Source organism: Zea mays, chromosome 5 (genome assembly GCF_902167145.1).
Source record: "Zea mays cultivar B73 chromosome 5, Zm-B73-REFERENCE-NAM-5.0, whole genome shotgun sequence".
Lineage (NCBI taxonomy): Eukaryota > Viridiplantae > Streptophyta > Magnoliopsida > Poales > Poaceae > Zea > Zea mays.
In genome coordinates, this window is record NC_050100.1 from 116,593,141 (window position 1) to 116,615,793 (window position 22,653).

Here is a 22,653-nt window from a genome sequence, read left to right on the forward strand (position 1 = left end):
AGGACCTTTCCTCTCCATAATCAATTGAGAGTACTCAATTAGTTAAGAGACCAATAAATGGATAAAGAAAGGTCGATCTCTTGATGGTATTTTATGAGAACCATAAACTTGATCTTCAAATTTAAATAAGAAAATATAAAATAGAAAATAAGAAAAGGGGGGAAAAGTTAATAAAGTCATTGCTCCTTCTATAAATAAATAAATGGAAAGAGAACAAATATTAATGACAAATAAATAATATCATTTAAAGAAAAAGAAGTATTATAATTTTTTTGACAAGTGGAATCTAGGATTCAAAACAAGAGTTCGAATTTAGTTGAGTATTTCAAATTTGAAGAGAGAAGAAAAGAATGGAAAAAAGGAAAAGAAAAAAAGACCAAAACGCCGCTTGGGTCGCTCCCCTCTTCCCTCGGCCCATTTCTGTTCCGCGCGCGGCCCAACTTCTCTTCCCCCACACGCGCTGCCGTTCTGCAGAACAAGGCCCGCTCGACAGCCTCCGGACGCTGGTACTCACCGCTTACATGTGGGGCCGGGCTATGGGGGTCGTCTTCTCCGCGATGTTGGCGCGCTGACCGGTAACAACCTCCAGAAATTCTGTCGCCGCCTCAACGAAGTGCCCCACTAATCCTCAGGCCCGGACTCGGTCTCTAGGGTATATAGCCGTGCCCTCCCCTCGTTCATCCACTCTGGGTGTCGTGCAGCTAGCCAACGCCGGAGAAGGAGTGCATTGAGAGAGAGAGAGCAGAGTGCAGCGAAGAAGAGAGAGAAAAGGGGGTCGCTGCTGGGGATCTTGCTCCCATCCATGGTCATCGCGTGGGAGTGTGCCGCCGGGGGATGCTCAACTGGTTGCGCACTGGACGTCCAGCCTTCCTATGCTTGCGGCGTGGAGCAAACCGGGCGTTGAAGTCTGCGCGGGTGGCTGAAGCTGCTGTGCCACCACCGCGGTTAGATTCTATCCTGGCCGTCGGTCCGGCCTCGGAGGGAGGATGAAGGACTACCAGTATGTAGCGAACCTAGAGATAACTCCCTGGAGGGCAGGGTACTCTTGATGCCTTGACGACGTTGAGGAATGTCGTGCGTTCCGGTTCTCTGTGGCCGACGTCGTCTACACCTGAATCACCGGTATAATCATGTTTCCCTAACTCGCCATCGACCCCTCTTCTGGTAGCATCCATCAAATCGGGGTTTCGGGCGACCAATGCACCGATTGCACGTCTCACCGGCGTGCGCCGCCGTGCTGCCTGTACGCGCCGCCGTGACTCGGTGCGAAGGTAGGAGAAGGGATGCTGGCCATTCAATCTAGTTGTGTGGCTAGGATTAGAATCAACTTACCCCTTCGTTTATTTAATCTGGGCCGTCCGCGTGGGATCAGATGGTCGGGAATTGTGTGTACCCCTTCGACCGGTACGTTTTGCACAAGAGCCCCCTGCACTTGTGTTAAAACAACCCGCGGTCCATACAAGTTCAAAAACCGCTTCAGATCAGTCCTGGACTTTACAGAACGCACCCCGAGCTTTCATTAATTAGTAGCCGCAGCCCAAGGATTAATAAAATAGGTAAAGTTAATAAAGAAAATTGGTTTTTAGTATACAAATAAATCTAAAACTAGTTTAATTCATATTTAATTTGTTTTAACTCTGATTTGACCCGTTCCAGTTGCTATAGTTTTGTGATAAAATTGCCTACGCAGTAGTAGCATTCATTGAGTCATATCACACATCTTTAATTAGAATTTTGATTACCCTTTTGAGTAGTAGAATTATTTTACTAACCAAGGTTGATATATCTATAACTATGATTTTACTATGATGTGATTTCCAAAATAAAGTTATAAGCTATACTAAAGATAAATTAATCATTTAGAGTATATTCTTTCATATGATGTATATTAACTAATTTATAATATAGTGTAATAGTTAACCACATGGATCTTCGGAAAAACCCTAACTTTATAACCGTAGCTCCGATTTTAGCGATTCTCGAACCCACGATCTCGTAGCAACGCGTAGATCATTATTACACAATTTATTCTTATGTTTGGTGTGATGTTAATTTTGCCTATACCATGTTTCTTTGTATTACTACGACTAGCAGTGAGGACACGTGTCATCTGAAGAGCAAGTTGGTACCTAGAATATCAAGTCCCAGGCAAGTTGTGCCCTTGATCACTTCTTTTTACCCACTCATGTTCTAATTAATCATAATGATCTACATAGGTTAATTTTGATGGGACCCAATAGGTTACCCTAGTTTGTCTATCTTTATGCCTTGTTTACCACTGAACTTTTTGGGTAGTACTTGCTAGTGCTATATGTGGTTTTGGGCATTGAGATAAACATTATTCATGATTATACTTTTGTTATCAGTTGTTATTTACTGTTCATGATAAGATCATTATGTTAATTGGAACATGGAGCGACCACCCAGGAAAACAGTGCTACCACAAGGGTTTAATGGACGCCCTTGGCTGATTAATTAGGAAAGCTAGTGGAAGACTACCTTACCCGAAAGGGGCAAGGGCAGTAGGGGAGTGGTCAGTGTGGGGAGGTCTTTGGTTGATTTTGCTGCGATGGCGGTCAGGCAAGGGATCCCTGCATTGGAGCTTCCTATAAACTGTAGTGGGTTTTCTGAAGCTAGTGGAACTTTGTAAAGGCCTCGTAGTGTTACCCTGCCTCGCTTCCTTAGTAGAGGTGTGTATGGGGCCCGTACAACCCCGTGGCAGATGGGTAACATGACTTGTGGGTAAAGATGCGCAACCTCTGCAGAGTGTAAAACTGGTATACTAGCCGTGCTCACGGTCATGAGCAGCTCGAACCCTCACATGATTAATTTATGGAACTAAATTCAATTTGTCATATGCATTGCATCGCAGGTGATGTTGTTACTTTTGTTCTACTACTTAATTGGGTTGGTATTTACTTATACTTAGTAATTGCTAATAAAATTTTGACCAACTTTAAAAGCAATGCTCAGCTTCAACCATCTCCGTTGGTAAGCCTTACACTTCACATGAGCTCACATCTTTGGCGAGTTCATGCATATTATTCCCCACAACTTGTTGAGCAATGAACGTATGTGAGCTCACTCTTGCTGTCTCACACCCCCCACAGGTCAAGAACAGGTACCACAGGATGAGGCGCATGGAGGATGCTGCGATGTGTTCGTGAGAGGTCTAGGCTGTCGTCTCCCAGTCAACTTCGGGTTGCTGGACCGTTGTCTCCTTATAATGTAATTATTTATTTATTTTGTATAGAACCCTAATTATATAGTAAAGATGTGACATTCGATCCTGTGCCATGATTCATCATATGTGTGAGACTTGGTCCTAGCACACCTGGTGATTATGTTCGCGCCCGGGTCTTGGTGCCCCGAAACCCAGGTGTGACAGAAGTGGTATCAAAGGAATGTTGACTGTAGGACGAAACCTAGATAGAACTGGACAACCATTGTCTACTTACCTTTGCTACTCTGATTCTTTCTAAACTTTTCTTAATCTTTTTCATCTATTTCCGCTTTAGTCTGATTATTCTTACCTTTTCTTTCTAAAGACAAACATGGATTTCACACTTTGAAATCCTATACCTAAAGTGACCTTTAGGAATAGCAGACCCCATCTTAGGAACAAAAACAAAACTATTTTTATAGGTATGTAGACACTTGAGTGTTTGTTCTTATGATACTTGTTTGATTTGGATCTTTGATTGAGTGGGATGAGTTGTTGAGTAATGTTCACAATTACATCTGCATATATATATATATATAGGTATAAATATAAATAAATAAAATTCATAAGATAACTAAACAACCTGGTTTATCCTCCATTAAAGTGTATCTATTTTATATAGATCCCTCATATCTTAAAAGACTCGCTCTTATCTTAATTGGTCCATCTTATCTTAAAAGATACTCTCTTATCTTAATAGACTCATTTTATCTTGAAAAGATTTTATCTCATCCTAATAGATCTAACTAGCCTCAAAAGATTCTATATTATCTTTATGGATCCGTCTTATCATAATAAGCATACTTATCCACCCTAGTTTAACAACCATGATCTAATGCAAATTAATTAGATCATATCTAGTCAAACTAGTCATACCAATCTAATCTAGATCCCATCTAATCTATTATGATCTAATCTAAAGTAAGTTACTTAATGCTGGTACAAAAGATAAGGCCATACCCCTCATGCACTTAAAACTAAACTAGTGCCTTAAACCAACTCAGTCACATGCATGAGGTCTAACCCAACCAATAGAGTCATGATGGATTTCATAATCTATTAACCCCCACCTAAAACAAACTTTTGACCTACATCATGTAGTCTATCTCACCCATATCTATCTTAACCATATCACCCAACTCCGATGATATACACTAACCTCAAATCAAAGAGACCAAGACCGAAGAATAAAAGATCGACATTGACAAGGAATTAGGATATAACAGTCAAGCGAATCTCGAGATGAATCAAGATTTAAATATTTCGGATGAAGTCTTTTCCTTGCCACAATCTTTCTTACCTCAACCTATGGAGCTTATATCCTACATAATAGGTAGCTGGATATATATGCTCTCCTAATCAACCCCTATTGACTATAAAAAATGAGACTCCAGATATTTGAACCAACTATAGACTAAAAGCTGAATTACAAACTAATTCTTTTGTATCCCTTTTCTTACAAATCTCGAGAACGAGATTTCTGTTAAGGGGGTAGGATTTGTAAAGCCCAAAATTGGTAAAAAAATATAAAATAAAGAAATAAAATTATTTATAATAATGTCCCTAGAAATTGTTTTTTTGTAATCTTTGGAATTCTCTAGGACCTTTCCTCTCCATAATCAATTGAGAGTACTCAATTAGTTAAGAGACCAATAAACGGATAAAGAAAGGTCGATCTCTTGATGGTATTTTATGAGAACCATAAACTTGATCTTCAAATTTAAATAAGAAAATATAAAATAGAAAATGAGAAAAGGGGGGGGGGAGAAGTTAATAAAGTCATTGCTCCTTCTATAAATAAATAAATGGAAAGAGAACAAATAATAATGACAAATAAATAATATCATTTAAAGCAAAAGAAGTATTATAATTTTTTTGAGAAGTGAAATCTAGGATTCAAAACAAGAGTTTGAATTTAGTTGAGTATTTCAAATTTGAAGAGAGAAGAAAAGAATGGAAAAAAGAAAATAAAAAAAGACCAAAACGCCGCTTGGGCCGCTCCCCTCTTCCCTCGGCCCATTTCTGTTCCGCGCGCGGCCCAACTTCTCTTCCCCCACACGCGCTGCCGTTCTACAGAACAAGGCCCGCTCGACAGCCTCCGGAAGCTGGTACTCGCCGCTTACATGTGGGGCCGGGCTATGGGGGTCGTCTTCTCCGCGATGTTGGCGCGCTGACCGGTAACAACCTCCAGAAATTCCGCCGCCGCCTCAACGAAGTGCCCCACTAATCCTCAGGCCCGGACTCGGTCTCTAGGGTATATAGCCATGCCCTCCCCTCGTTCATCCGCTCGAGGCGTCGCGCAGCTAGCCAACGCCGGAGAAGGAGTGCGTTGAGAGAGAGAGAGCAGAGCGCAGCGAAGAGGAGAGAGAAAAGGGGGTCACTGCTGGGGATCTTGCTCCCATCCATGGTCATCGCGTGGGAGTGTGCCACCGGGGGATGCTCAACTGGTTGCGCACTGGACGTCCAGCCTCCCTGTGCGTGCGGCGTGGAGCAAACCGGGCGTTGAATTCTGTGTGGGTGGCCGAAGCTGCTGTGCCGCCATGGTTAGATTCTATCCTAGTCGTCGGTCCGGCCTTGGAGGGAGGACGAAGGACTACCGGTATGCAACGAACCTAGAGATAACTCCCTAGAGGGCAGGGTACTCTTGATCCTTGGCGACGTTGAGGAATGTCGTGCGTTCCGGTTCTCTGTGGCCGACGTCGTCTACACCTGAATCACCGGTATAATCACGTTTCCCTAACTCGCCATCGACCCCTCTTCTGGTAGCATCCATCAAATCAGGGTTTGGGGCGACCAATGCACCGATTGCACGTCTCACCGGCGTGCGCCGCCGTGCTGCCTGTACGCGCCTCCGTGACCCGGTGCGGAGGTAGGAGAAGGGTTGCTGGCCATTCGATCTAGTTGTGTGGCTAGGATTAGAATCAACTTACCCCTTCGTTTATTTAATCTGGGCCGTCCGCGTGGGATCGGATGGTCGGGAATTGTGCGTACCCCTTCGACCGGTACGTTTTGCACAAGAGCCCCTGCACTTGTGATAAAACTACCCGCGGTCCTTACAAGTTCAAAAACCGCTTCAGATCAGTCCTGGACTTTACAGAACGCACCCCGAGCTTTCAGTAATTAGTAGCCGCAGCCCAAGGATTAATAAAATAGGTAAAGTTAATAAAGAAAATTGGTTTTTAGTATACAAATAAATCTAAAACTTGTTTAATCCATATTTAATTCGTTTTAACTCCGATTTGACCCGTTCAAGTTGCTATAGTTTTGTGATAAAATTGCCTACGCAGTAGTAGCATTCATTGAGTCATATCACACTTCTATAATTAGAATTTTGATTACCCTTTTGAGTAGTACAATTATTTTACTAACCAAGGTTGATATATCTATAACTATGATTTTACTATGATGTGATTTCCAAAATAAAGTTATAAGCTATATTAAAGATAAATTAATCATTTAGAGTATATTCTCTCATATGATGTATATTAACTAATTTATAATATAGTTTAATAGTTAACCACATGGATCTTCGGAAAAACCCTAACTTTATAACCATAGCTCCGATTTTAGCGATTCTCGAACCCACGATCTCGTAGCAACGCGTAGATCATTATTACACAATTTATTCTTATGTTTGGTGTGATGTTAATTTTGCCTATACCATGTTTGTTTGTATTACTACGACTAGCAGTGAGGACACGTGTCATCTAAAGAGCAAGTTAGTACCTGGAATCTCAAGTCCCAGGCAAGTTGTGCCCTTGATCACTTCTTTTTACCCACTCATGTTCTAATTAATCATAATGATCTGCATAGGTTAATTTTGATGGGACCCAATAGGTTACCCTAGTTTGTCTATCTTTATGCCTTGTTTACCACTGAACTTTTTGGGTAGTACTTGCCAGTGCTATATGTGGTTTTGGGCATTGAGATAAACATTATTCATGATTATACTTTTGTTATCAGTTGTTATTTACTGTTCATGATAAGATCATTATGTTAATTGGAACATGGAGCGACCACCCGGGAAAACAGTGCTACCACAAGGGTTTAATGGACGCCCTTGGCTGATTAATTAGGAAAGCTAGTGGAAGACTACCTTACCCGAAAGGGGCAAGGGCAGTAGGGGAGTGGTCAGTGTGGGGAGGTCTTTGGTTGATTTTGCTGCGATGGCGGTCAGGCAAGGGATCCCTGCATTGGAGCTTCCTATAAACTGTAGTGGGTTTTCTGAAGCTAGTGGAACTTTGTAAAGGCCTCGTAGTGTTACCCTGCCTCGCTTCCTTAGTAGAGGTGTGTATGGGGCCCGTACAACCCCGTGGCAGATGGGTAACATGACTTGTGGGTAAAGATGCGCAACCTCTGCAGAGTGTAAAACTGGTATACTAGCCGTGCTCACGGTCATGAGCAGCTCGAACCCTCACATGATTAATTTATGGAACTAAATTCAATTTGTCATATGCATTGCATCGCAGGTGATGTTGTTACTTTTGTTCTACTACTTAATTGGGTTGGTATTTACTTATACTTAGTAATTGCTAATAAAATTTTGACCAACTTTAAAAGCAATGCTCAGCTTCAACCATCTCCGTTGGTAAGCCTTACACTTCACATGAGCTCACATCTTTGGCGAGTTCATGCATATTATTCCCCACAACTTGTTGAGCAATGAACGTATGTGAGCTCACTCTTGCTGTCTCACACCCCCCACAGGTCAAGAACAGGTACCACAGGATGAGGCGCATGGAGGATGCTGCGATGTGTTCGTGAGAGGTCTAGGCCGTCGTCTCCCAGTCAAATTCGGGTTGCTGGACCGTTGTCTCCTTATAATGTAATTATTTATTTATTTTGTATAGAACCCTAATTATATAGTAAAGATGTGACATTCGATCCTATGCCATGATTCATCATATGTGTGAGACTTGGTCCCAGCACACCTGGTGATTATGTTCGCGCTCGGGTCTTGGTGCCCCGAAACCCGGGTGTGACAAAGACTCTATATGTCCTTGTGTTTGAGTCATAACCAAGTAAAAAGCCTTCTACAGCCTAAGGAGCAAATTTTGATTTTCTACTTCTTTTGACAAGAATAAAACATTTGCTACCAAAGACTCTAAAATATGAAACATTGGGCTTTTTACAGGTAAGGAGTTCGTATGATGTCTTCTTGAGGATTCGATGAAGGTAGAGCCGGTTGATGGAGTAGCAGGCGGTGTTAATCGCCTCATCCCAGAACCGGTCCGGAGTCTTTTACTCATCAAGCATGGTCCTTGCCATGTCCAGTAGAGTTCTATTCTTCCTTTCTACTACACCATTTTGTTGAGGTGTGTAGGGAGAAGAGAACTCATGCTTGATGCCCTCATCCTCAAGAAATCCTTCTATTTATGCGTTCTTGAACTTCGTCCTGTTGTCGCTTCTTATCTTGTTGATTTTCAATCCGAACTCATTTTGAGCCCGTCTCAAGAATCCCTTCAAAGTCTCTTGGGTTTGTGATATTTCCTGCAAAAAGAATACCCAAGTGAAGCGAGAATAGTCATCCACAATTACAAGACAATACTTACTCCCGCCAATGCTTATGTAAGCGATCTGGCCGAATAAATCCATGTGGAGTAGCTCAAGCGGCCTGTCCGTCGTCATGATGTTCTTGTGTGGATGATGAGAACCAACTTGCTTTCTTGCTTGACATGCGCTACAAACCCTATCTTTCTCAAAATGAACATTTGTTAGTGAAAGTGCATTCATCCCTTTTGTGAGTTTTGGTGATTTGGATAACAACACATTTAAAGTTCTAACAAGTTTGCTAAGTGTTGAATAGGAAATTCAGTATGATGAACATACTTGAATAATGTATAATGATCAGTGAACAAATGTTCAACACAAGGTTAAATAACCAGTGAGACAATGCAAATGGAGATAATATGGTCTCTATATTGGTTTGAATATATGGACAAGACCTAAGAAATCACTATGCATAGATATGATCAGAATAGAGGTTGAAGTGATTAAGAGGATTGGTCAAGCCAAAGTGAATAAAATATGAGGAATCATGAATTGGCTTGACCATATTACTATTAGTCCATATATGCTTCTATGAGAATCAAACTAGAGCTTGATTGATCTTAGCATTTATATCTAGATGACATTCAAGCAAGGTTCACAATATTGAAGAATGGCTTGATAGGGTGAAGATAGCAAGGAAAGGGCTTCGAGGAACTAAGCGAAGGTGAAGGCCAAGCGACGGCTTGTGGACCGAGGTACCATGGCTAAGGTGAAGAAGAGAGTACTTGCACTAAGTCGATGAACTAATCAGCTATGAAGAGTTATAATATGTTGATGCATCAGTAAAGTGACTTGAAGCCATGATTTGAACTCATATATGGTGAAATGGTACAAGTCATAGGGTTTGCTTCAAAAGGTGAGACAAGGATGTTTGTGATCCTTATGAAGCAACACCATGGAGAAATCACACATGAGATACCAATTACTCAAGGAGTTTACTTAATTATATTTTATTTAACTTGAGTATAGGAATCGTCGTACTATCAAGGGGGATCCAAAAAGAAGGTTGGTGTTGGTACTAAAGCTCAAAATCCTTGATCTAAAACTTCCATTTTACCCTTGTTAATCCTTAGTGAAAGTATGTAGTACAACCATTTTAAGTCTATCTTGGCCAAAATTGCTCTCTGGAAAATACTGGTTCAGCTGGTTTTCAGGCTAGTTCAGCTGGTATTCAAATACTAGTTCGGCTGGTTTTCAGGCTGGTTCAGCTGGTATTCAAAAACCAGTCAACCGGTTTTTGGACGAGCTCAGCTGGACACTCAACCGGTTTTCAGTCTAGTGGAAATCAGTTCAACTGGTTCTAAAATCGGTTCACTTTTTTCTGCCAGTCTGCTATGTCAGCCAAAAAGCTGTGCGCAGCTTTTTGAAAACCGGTTCAGCCGGTTTTGGGACTGGTTCAACTGGTTTCTGTGTAGAAAAGTCAAAAACGGCTAGTTTTTGAGCTCCACCTATATATACTCACTCCTAACTCTCTCCTCCATAGAAGAGCATGACTTGGACTCCATTTCTAACCTGAGAAACACCACCTACTCTCTTTCACACACCTCTTGCCTCTCCCATTTGAAATCTTTGGAGAGAAATCTTTGAGTGAGATTGAAGAGCTGCGATTTTGGTCTTCTTGCTCTTCTTGATTCGAGCTTTGGTACTACATCGAGCTTTGGTACTACATCGAGTTCTTTGTGGATTCATTACTCTTGGAGCTTCTACCTCCTAGACGACTAGGTGTCTCTTGTGAGTCTCCAAATCTTGTGGAAGACCACAAGAAAGTTTGTATTACCCGCTCGTTTGAGCAAAGCTTAGTGTGTGTGCTTGACCTTTGTGGTCGGCAAAGGGAAGATTAGGGTTGAAAGAGACCTAGCTCTTTGTGGGCGCCTCAACAAGGAAGTAGGGCGCCTTGGTGGTGTGACCGAACCTCGGGATAAATCTTGTGTATCTTGTGTTCTTGCTCATTGTGTTTGTTTGTGTTCTTCGTTCTCTCACCATTCCGTGGAAGATTTGTTTATATCTTTTTGGTGTGTGGATTTTGAGAAGTGCCCTTCTCAGATCTACTACTTTGAACCCTGTGGATCAACTAGAACATCTCATTTCCAAAGTTAACTAGGTGGATTTCAAGATCAATTCAGTTTTATATCTCATTCTTTAGTTGAGCTTGTGCAAACCAGTTGAATCGGTTTTGACACCGGTTGAACCGGTTTTACCCAGTTCATTTCTAGTTTTTGTTGAAAAAGTTTCCACTTGCCTATTCACCCCCCTCTAGGCAACTTTCAATTGGTATCGGAGCCTAATCCTCGTTCTAACGCTTAACCGCGTGAGGAAAAGATCATGTCAGGGGGACTAAGAAACAAAAGTTCTTCTAAGCTTGAAAAAGTTGAGGTTGTCTCAACTTCATCTTTTGGTGCAGATGTTGATCCTAGGGCAATAGATCTTGCCATGAGAATCGCTGAAAGGATGTTCCTCAAAATGAAGGAAGATGAGGCGAAGAACAAAATTGAAGAAGAAAATGATCGATGGAGACCAAACGACGAATCCACCTCTTCACAAGGTTTGTCTTTCAAATCCACTTCTCATATGTGCTTTATTGCTAATGGGAGTGACAGTGAAAGCGAAAGTGAGGATGAGGAGGAGCAAGAAAGCGATAGTGAAGATGAGGATTGTTGGGGGCCTTCGTCCTCCGAAGGTCCTCAAAAACATGATTTGACAATGTTTTCCGAGTGGATTATGTGAACAGGTATTTTCGGATCCAGAATTATGAATATGGAGCACGGCCAGGACGAAGCCTGAACCAGACGAAGGTCGAGTGTAGCCGAAGCTGTGCGCAGGGAAGCTTCGGCGCGATGACAGAAGGGGGAACCGACTCAAAGATGAAAAGACTTCGGGGGCCTCGACAGATTTCCATAAGCCGTTAACAAATGTAATGGACATGGATGTAATTTTACGTGGGCTGCGTCCCGCGTCTATAAATAGATGAACAGTACTCCCGTACTGTTCACGCTGACTTGGCATTTGCTTTTGGCATCACGCTCGTACTTTTTCACCTTCTCTCAGGACCGAAGGTACATTTGTAATTTGGAATCATTTCTGTTTTTCCATGTTAATAAAATAGAAATGATTCTATGGTGATGCTTATATCATATTTCATGCTTTATGTGAGTCCTTCGTCATTACTTGTTATGTTTACGAAGGTATGTCTCTCATGACCTTCGTCCGAGACTCATTATTTCCCGAAGGAACATAATGCTTCGAAGGACGAAGGATTTTAACACTTAACACTTTTTATGTTGCCTTGTTCTTAACTCTTAGCACTTGAGAACAAGTCCCCAACATTGGCGCCCACCTCCGGTGAACTCACTTCCACTTCGAGTCTTCGTGAACACCTTCAGAAGCTATAGACCTTCGCTATGGCACCGAAGAAAGCTTCAGCGGCTGGGGCTGCAGCACTACAACCGCTGGACCACAACCAGGAGACCGTCTCTCTTCGGGAGGCCAGAAGCCAGAAGAGAAAAGCTGTTAGCCCGACGCTTGAGGAAGAAGAGCTAGACCAAGAAATCAGAGAGATGGAGATGCTACATCAACAAGTGCAGAGGAAGAAGGAGAAGGTGGCCCGCCTAGCTGAGTTGCAAAGGCAAATTGACGAAGCTTCTGAGGAAGTTCGCCATCTCACTCACGATGAGCAGAACAGAAGGCCTCATCAGAAAGACCTCCATCAGGAGGGCTTCGTCAACGAAGACGACTGGTATGATAATTTCCATCAGGGAAATTTTGTTTTTGATGATGCTTCTCCTCTGTCTGCTGAGCTGCAGGCTACACCTTGGCCTCCATCCTATAAGCCACCCCAGCTCCCCATGTTTGACGGCCACTCCGACCCGAAACAATTCTTGATGAGCTACGAAGCAACAGTGTCTTCGTACGGGGGCAACGCTGCAATCATGGCGAAGTCTTTCGTCATGGCCGTCAGGAATGTTGCTCAGACCTGGTATTCCTCCCTTCGGCCAGGAACAATCACTTCATGGCAGAAGCTGAAGGATATGTTACTGACCAGCTTTCAAGGATTTCAAACGAAGCCGGTTACAGCTCAAGCCCTCTTCCAGTGTATTCAGGATCACGAAGAATACCTTCAGGCGTATGTCCGAAGGTTCTTACGATTGAGGGCGCAGGCACCAACGGTGCCCAATGAAATCGTTATCGAAGCCATGATCAAGGGGCTCCGTCCTGGACCTGCAGCTCAATACTTTGCTCGGAAGCCTCCTCAGACCTTGGAGAAATTGCTCCAAAAGATGGATGAGTACATTCGTGCTGACAATGACTTTCGCCAAAGAAGGGAGGAGGCCTTCAGATTTTCTGAGATGACCAGGGGCTTCGGAGGAAGATACTACCCGAGGCATGTCCGTTCCATTCACAACACTCAGAATGATGATAAGGGGAGTCAGCAAAACAGGCCGCAGTGCTCCTCACAGGCTTCGGGGCAACAACAAACTTTCTTTCGGCCACCAGCTCCAAGAGGCAGAGGCGCCAGGGGCTTCGGCGGAAGATTCGGAGATCAGCCAAGGAGACTGTTTTGCCTATTCTGTGGAGAGGGCAAGGGCCACACCACTAGGACGTGCCATGTTACAATCCAGAAGCAAAAGGAACTAGCCGAAGCTGCATCTCAACAAGCTCAGTCGAAGCAGGTTATGCATACTGCTTCGTTTCATCCGCCTTATGTCCCACAATACATAGACAACCACCCTGCGGCTTCTGTAGCTTCGGCAAGTCAACCTCAAGCTTCCTGGCAGCAGCTTCCGCCTCCACCTCCATTGCAGCAAGGTCAACAGCCAGAAGGGAGTCAATACGCTCCACATCAGAGGGACTTCAGAGAACAGTCCGAAGCTCGCACAGTCAACAGCACTGTGCCAGAGTCGAAGCACATTTATTGACATATCCTACCTTTGATAGCAGTCTTTTCTATTCAGTTTTATTTTCTGTGAAGCAAAAAACATTGATAGTTTTCATGTAATAATTTCGTTGTTTCCCACGAGGAAAATCTATTTGCTCCACAGGCCCAAGTTGCTGAAGCCTAAAACTTTTTCCGTTACCAAGGAGGACCTTCGGATTAAAAATCCTTCGGAGTAACAGAAAATCGTTCTAAGGAACGCAGAGTAAATTTATGAAGTCACAAAAAGCCGTTCCAAAGGGAGCGCAGTGTAAGTTTTCTGCTCAGAAGTCGTTCCTAAAGGAATGCAGAGCCTACAGCGAAAAGTCAACGCTGATACCGCCTAAGTAAAAGGCGAAGAAGCTCCTAAGGGAGGCTTACAGCGAAAAGTCAACGCTGATACCGCCTAAGTAAAAGGCGAAGAAGCTCCTAAGGGAGGCTTACAGCGAAAAGTCAACGCTGATACCGTCTAAGTAAAAGACGAAGAAGCTCCAAAGACGTTCCCAAGGGAATGCAGAGCTTACGAATATATTTTATGAGTATCTCCGGAACAAATGTCACATGCATAACATAACATCATCACATCATTTTGCATAGCATAAGCATCATACATCATATTGCATTTGGCAAGAGAAGGAGATACTCTCAACCTTCGAAAGGATGCTTTGAGAAAGTGACATCGAAATTGTACAGCTTCGGAATACAGCTTCGGAGAATATTTTTACGAAACATGGGCGAGCTTTATCAGATCAATATCGAAGTTGTATAGCTTCGGAGTATAGCTTCGAAGAATGTTTTGACGAAGCATGGATGTGATTCATCAGAATAATTTTAACGGAGAATGCCTTCTTCACGAAGCATGAAAAGAAGGGAAGGTGTTTTTTCGCCAAAGGCTCAAAAATGGTATGTATTTAATGTTTCATGCATCGTAAAGAATTCAATAATGAAAGGAGACTTGTATATTACATTCAAATGTACAAAGTGTTACATAGATTACACTTTAAATGATTTTTCCAAATAGCATCTAATCTTCTCTCAATACTTCTTCGGCGGCCTCATTTAGAAGTTGGTCAACAACCTTGTCCAAGATAGTTTCGGCCATTTGTTTAATTTCTTCGTCGACATTTGATCCAGCAGTTTCTGAGGGAAGAGAACATTTCTTCATTACTTTTGCAAACCTTGAGCAAAGTTTGGAATAAAAATTACAACACAATAAGAGCGACTAATTGGTACCTAATTGCCTTTCGGGCTCTGTACTCCTTTCGGCAGCTTCTGCCACTTTTCTGGCGTCATGAATGCCTTTTTCGCTCCTTTGGATGATCTCTTGCGCCATTCCTCGGCCGCCGTCGTTCCAGATATCAGTAAAAAATTTGCCACCAACCACGCTTGCTTCGGCCGAGGGGTCCTTGACGTCTTCGGAAGATAAGGTAGCTTCGGATTGAGCTAAAAATTTTACATGCCCGCAACCTTTCTTCTCTAAGACAGAAGCAATTCCTCTGGCGCCCGAAAAAGCGCATATGTCGCCACGACTGTTCAGAATCTCTTCGAAGGCCTCTGCTTCGTGGCTAATCCATTCCAGCGGACCTTCGGGATTGCCTCGAGAGAAATTCTCTTCGCTGGAAAAGGCGCCTACGCTGGCGAAGCTGGATTTAATTTTATTCACACATTCTACAGATTTGACATAGCATTTCCCCTGAGATGTGCGAAGCTCCTTAACTTTTGATTCCAATTTGCTGACCATAAAATCACTAAGTTCTCGTTTCGTTTCCTCAAGCGCGCGCTCCTCTTTAGCTCTAGCCAGCTGTTTCTGAAGATCTTTAATCTCGCGTTTTTGAGCTTCGGCCTGGGCCTTTGAAGCAGCTTCGTCTTTTTTCATTTTATCTACCAGTGTAAGCAGAATTTTATCTTTTTCCAAAGCTTCGTTTCTCAGTCTGATAACTTCGGAGCGTAAATTATTAAACGCAATTTCATAGCTTTCATCTTCGGCGCTCTTTTGGGCTCTTAGTGCGTTGCTTAGGATCAGGCCCTATACGAAAAAGAATTCATATAAGAAAAAAGGAATGAGTTGCGTAAAAATAAGGGGATTTTTCAAGTGTTTAATTCCTATACCTTCAGGCTGTTGTACGCAAGACTGTCTGCGAGATCTTCTTTCGTCATGGCGCTTAATCCAGATTCAAGCTTCGGGAAACCAATACTTCTGGCCATTTCTCGGCAGACAGATAGCTCTTTGTTGTCAGGCAGGCAGTATAAGAAGTCATCTTCATTCGTTCCATTGAATATTACTGCCCCCTTCGGATATTTTAGTTCCTTTGCATAATGGATGGCTTCATGAGTTTCTTCTTCAGATAGCTTCTTCCCCGAAGCATGTCGTATCATGTAATCACGCATGCTGGCAGGTGCTTCGGGGATGGCGGTGTCAGTTTCTTCAACTAATACTGGTTCTGGAATTTTTATTGCTTCGGCTTCAAAAGGTTGCTCCTTGCAGGGCTCTGAAGGCCCAGCTTCAGCTTTAGCTTGTTGAGCCGAAGCTTCAGTAGAAGCTTCAGCAATTTCAACACTCTTTTTTGGAATTGTGCTTGAAGACTTAATTGTCTCCAAGACGTCTAGTACATTTACCATTCTTTTCCTTTTTGGGGTCACTGATGGCCCCTTTTGGTTTTTTGCTGTTTCAATATTTACTGCAGGACTCAAAACTTCTAATGTTTTTTCCTTAGTCGGCTTTTTCGCTTCTTCCATTTTTTCTGTGGATGGTGCTTCGGCCATCTCTGCAGTTTCTGGCAGCAAGGTTGGCTGTTCAGCTTCGGTGGCCGAAGAAGCTTCTCCGGTGAACTCAGGCACCGAAGCTGGTTCAATATAGCGTGGCCGGTGTGTGAGGACTTTTATCCTCTCTCTCTTTGATTCTGGCTCGCTAGGAGCAGTTGCAGCTTCCTCTTCTGCAGAGGTTGTGTTCTTTCTTTTCTGCCCTCGAGTGGGATAACGATAGTCAGGGTAGACAAACCCAATGGCATCGAATACCCGATTCAGTCTCTTCTTTTTTCGGCCTCCGAAGGCTGCTGACATTGCATTATCTTCAGCCTTCGAGTAGGTCCCGAGTAGCTCATCACTTAAATTGTCAATGCTTTTCAACCACTCATCATCTGGCTCAATAAATTTACCTCCAAATTTGAAGGTGTACTTCAGTCTCACAAGCTCACCTTCGTCGGCCTCTTTCATGGTTTCTTGTGGCATTTCCCATTTCTCAGCAAGCGGCCACACCCTGAAGGCGATATGTTCTTGTACTAAGTCCCTTGTTCCTATAAAAGAGCAGACAACGCCGAAGGCTCTTTGGCACTCTTCGGCGGTTTCGCTCATTTCAACCTTCGGCCTCCGAAGGCCGAAGCTTTGCCAAATAGGACGCATAATTATACCTTTGATGTCTTCTCGTGCTGATAAGTCATTCTTCACATAAAACCATTCTGTCATCCAATCCCCGGGCCATCTCTTCCGAAAGGTTGGTACGGGACAGCTTGCCCCGGACCGAGAAACGAAGCTGTAGCAGCCAAAGTTGTTATGGTACTGTTCCTTGCCCCAAGGCTTTGTTTCATATAATAATTCATGAACATTACAGAAGCTTCTTGCGTCAGGCTTCAGACCTTGGCTCCTCGCGGCCCACACGAAGATATTTAGCCTTATAATTGCCTCGGGAGTAAGTTGATGAAGATAGACTTCGAAGATTTTCAACACCTCCACGACGAAGCTGCTCAAGGGGAATCGCAGTCCAGCTTTCAAAAAGCTTCGGTACACCACAACTTCATTTTCTTCAGGGTGTGGACAAGTTTTTTCCCCTTCGTCCGCCCTCACAATGGACAGATCCCGGAAATACCTTCCTCTCATATTAACAAGATGATTCTCTTTGATAGTTGATTTACCATAAACTGAATGGCTTGGTCGCCAGGGGCGATCTTCGGAGTCTTCGCCACCGCTGTCCATATCATAACTTTCACTGTCACCAGTATCTTCAGACAGCCCCTCCAGAATTTCCTTGGTAATCTTTTCTGTGTTGGACTTCGACATCGCTATAAGAAACCCTAGGTTCTTCTCTTCATCAAGACTCAGCTTCATCTCAGCAGCAGCCTTCTTAGCAGCTTCAGACATCTTCGGAAGCGCTAAAAAACTGTTTTTAAAAGCCGAAGCTTCAAAGCTAAAAACTTAGCAGATCACAGTGCACAAGAGCTAAAAAATGAATGAGCAGGAGTGGTTGGCCAGAAAGCGTGCGAAATAAGTTTGCGGCATGGCCGTATTTATACGCTTGATGCGTTGAAAGTTGAAAGACCCCACTTGTCATTGAATGTTGCTATTCTAGCAAAGGGAAGGTGTTTTTTCGGACCTTCGGCTCAAGGCCTTCGTCCATATCGCAATCTGAATTTATTATTTACAAATTAATATTGCGAGGGGCTACTGTTGGGGGCCTTCGTCCTCCGAAGGTCCTCAAAAACATGATTTGACAATGTTTTCCGAGTGGATTATGTGAACAGGTATTTTCGGATCCAGAATTATGAATATGGAGCACGGCCAGGACGAAGCCTGAACCAGACGAAGGTCGAGTGTAGCCGAAGCTGTGCGCAGGGAAGCTTCGGCGCGATGACAGAAGGGGGAACCGACTCAAAGATGAAAAGACTTCGGGGGCCTCGACAGATTTCCATAAGCCGTTAACAAATGTAATGGACATGGATGTAATTTTACGTGGGCTGCGTCCCGCGTCTATAAATAGATGAACAGTACTCCCGTACTGTTCACGCTGACTTGGCATTTGCTTTTGGCATCACGCTCGTACTTTTTCACCTTCTCTCAGGACCGAAGGTACATTTGTAATTTGGAATCATTTCTGTTTTTCCATGTTAATAAAATAGAAATGATTCTATGGTGATGCTTATATCATATTTCATGCTTTATGTGAGTCCTTCGTCATTACTTGTTATGTTTACGAAGGTATGTCTCTCATGACCTTCGTCCGAGACTCATTATTTCCCGAAGGAACATAATGCTTCGAAGGACGAAGGATTTTAACACTTAACACTTTTTATGTTGCCTTGTTCTTAACTCTTAGCACTTGAGAACAAGTCCCCAACAAGGATGATCTTCAACAATTCTTCACTCAGCTAAGCAAGAAACATCGGATGAGCTTGCTCAAACTCATGAAAAGAGCGGAAGAACAAAAAGAAATGCTTCATAAGCAAGAAGACTTCCTCATCAGAAAAATCGAAGACTTAGAGAAGTTGACCAAAGAGCATGAGAAGCTAAAGTGCTCTCATGATGATTTGGTCCAAAGGTATGAAGGCATTTCAATTGAGCAAATTAAAGTTGTTAATCATTCATCATATATTGCTCAATTAGAAAATAAAAATGCTATGTTCAAGAACATGATAGAAAGGCTAAATATTGAAAATCTAACTTTGCAAGAAAAACATGATATGCTTGTGTGCTCTCATAATAAATTTATGGATTCACATATCATGTTAGAAATGGCTCATGAGGTTGTGTTAACTAATTTGAAATCATACCAACCTCACTTATGCACATGTACTCAAATAGAAACTATATTATCATGTGCTAACAAATGTTGCTCTCAAGAAAGCCAATCTTCCATTGAGCTAGAATTTTCAGGAACAAGTAATGTTTCCCATGCAAAAGAAAACAATGAGCTCAAGGAAGAAAATGAGAGGCTAAGAAGGAGCTTGATTCAATTGAAGGGAAAGTGTCATGCTCAACCTTCTCAAGATAATCGTGATAATATGGTGAAAAAGCTTGAGAAGGGGACAATAGTAGCATGCACAAAACCCCTTCAAAAGAATACCAAGCTTTTCAAGAAGGACATGAGCAAACATCAAGAGAAGAAAGCCAAAGCTCATGACAAGTGCCTCAACCACGCCTCCACATGCTCCACACAAGGTAACAAACAAGCCACTCTTCCAAATAAGAGAAGATGTGCTAGAAAGTGTTATCAATGTCTTGAGAAGGGACATGAGATTAAGTCATGTCCCTACACATAAGATAGTGGCTTAACTTTAGAAAGAAAGAGGCTCACTAACCATGTAGCAAACAAGAAGCAAGGCAAGGAGTCTTGCAAAATTAAAAATCAGATTTGCTACACTTGCCAAAGAAAGGGACACCTATGTAAGGATTGTCCCATGAGTAAGTATCCTAAGCCTAGCATGTCAATTCATTCATATTCGCTTAGGAGACCCAAAAATGACATTTGTGCTAGAAAGGTAATTAGTTCACCTAAAATTAGCACAAAGGCCATTTGGGTGCCTAAGTACTTATTAGCTAACCTTGGTGGACCCATCCAAAAATGGGTACCAAAATGTACTTAATAAGTTTTGCAGGTACCCACAGATGATATGAAGCTTTGGGGTGCTTGAGCAGATTAACTCAATTCTTATCTCAAGCTATCAACCTTACATTGTCTATCCTTTAAGATTGACCTAAAGATGAATTGAGTTGTTATATCACTAACTTCATATTCATCTCTAGCAAGAACTTGTGTTGTAGGAAAAAAGGATAACCTTTGTGGGAATCAAGCAAAAGGCCTACAACTAAGGGATATCCAAACGATGGTAACAATTAAATCTTAAGTGCACATTGTTTTTAATTAGTATATTCCTTTGTGTCTTTTGTAGCCACATAGGAAAAAGAGAAGCACTTAAGAATGACCTTAAAGGAATTTACCTTGCTTTGGAAAGGATCCAATAATATGGTAGATTGCACATTCATTTTCATATTATCGAAATCCACACGCTTTAATTGGTAATGATAAATTCGTGGCATATTTTAAATGAATTATCATATTATTGCCATGACCTAGACATAAAGAGAATTATCCAAAGTTCTTAAATGAATAGGGTGCTAAGTAAGAAATTCAAATTCTTAAAGCACTTATCAAAAGGGAAATTCTCTATATGACTAGAGTTGTGAGACTAATGTTTTTATCTAAGTGATTTATGTAGTTTCACAACATGAGAATGTGTTTCCCAAATGGAGTGTGCCATTCAACATTAAAAGAAGATCAATCCAATACTATGTGAAATATTCCTTCTTGTTTAAATTGGTTTTGAGTCTTCTACATTAATCACTCACCATGTTATGAATTAAACTTGCCATATAAACTTGTCGGTACCCTGAATCAGGGGTACACCTTACTACAGTATGAAGACACGGTGCCCGTGCGGCTATCTCTAGCCGCACGGTGAACAGCACCTGACCCCAACACGTGGGCAGTCCCAAGGGCGCCATATGGACAGAAGAGGTGGTATACTCCAGGATACCGTCAGTAGGTCCGGACCTCCTCAAGAAAGCGTCGGATCCCTGTACACATAGCCCGGACCTCCGAGTACGGTCCAGGACTCCCAAGTGAGCAAGTCGAACCCCTTGGATGAGGTCCGGACCCCTCTGAGTGAGGTCCAGGCCACCCACAGCAAGGCCCCGGGGCAGGGAACACCCTGGCCTAGGTCAAGGGCAGGCAAAGGTCCGGTACCGACATGTGCCCAGGCTTTATCCGGTGCGCTTCCACTCCCCGCTAGGGTGGAGGCCCGATGCCGCCATGTGGACTATCGCCCGTGACGTAAGCCAACGGATGGAGCCTGACGTAAGGCCTCTGGGTCGCGCTGCCACTACATTTATTGCGGAGAAGACGCGCTGCCTGTTTATCCCGCTGACAGGCGATGTGCCCCCTCGGCATTTAATGTGTCCTGTCCACTCGGCTGGCAGGCGGCGTCCAGGCCATCCTGCAGGCGGCGTTCCTATCCAGTCCATTGTCAAACAGTATGCCCGTGCTGCGAGGTGCACTGTGTCCATCATCACTTATACGGTGCCAGGGAAGCTTCCCCTGCACGCCGATACTACGCAGATCTCGGATGTCAGGGTGCAAGAAGATTGCTCCAGCAATGAACATTAGTTGCTCCAAGTATTACATCCGTTATGTTACTGGGCCCACATGTCGGGGCTCAGTACCCTTGTACGTGCCCCCCTTAGCTATAAAAGGGGAGGCGTGCGGCGTTACAACACAGGCTGAAAACACCCACAAGAGGTTCACTCACACTTAGACACTGACAAGTTCATACAAGCTCAATACATCACATAGTGGAGTAGGGTGTTATGCTCCGGCGGCTCGAACCACTCTAAATCCTTGTGTGTTCTTGTGTTCTCCTCATTTTCCAACTAACAAGCAAAACGCTTAGGCCCCTCCTCATCTTAGGATTTTGGGCGGGTGCGTTCCGCCCCCGGCCGGAGAATTTCCTCTCAGCCATTTGGCGCGCCAGGTAGGGGGCTAGGCTTTAGGTTTTTGCTTGTTTTCTCGCTCAGCATGATGGTGCAAATCATTGAGCACCACCCCGAGACTTTGGTGGATTTCCTGGTGGAGGAGGAAGCTGCCTCTTCCACGCCACAGGTTCCCAACCGCCTAGGGCTGGACACTGCTACTGTGCACGCTGCACGGCAGCATGCAACTGCGCAGACATCCCGGATTCCGTCGAGGGTGGCTCCGGGGGCATTGTCTGCGGCCAGGGAATTGCTGCGTCACCGTTCAAGCTCCACGGCCTCACCGGGGGCCATGAAGCAGTGGCGGGACAACGTCGACCGACTGCTCGGCATGGCACATTCTACCTCGACCAGGTCGAGGCCACGGTCATCCCGTTGCCAACATGAGGCGTCGGCGTCTGTGCGCTCACCCTCAGTGAGGGGTGCACAGACCAACGACCTCCGGGCAGAGCTCAACCGCAGGAGTGCGGGAGAGGATGCCCGGGTCTCTCTGGAGAGGGAGCGGGAGCGCCGGCAAAACCTCGAGGGTCGTGAAGACGCTCGAGTCTCTCTAGAGAGGGCGCGTGAGCGCCGGCTAAACATCGAGGGTCGCAACCTCGATCAAGACTTTGCTGCGGTAGCACCACAACCCTCAGTGGGCGCCCAGTTCCAGACGGGTACCCCCTTGGCCGACGTG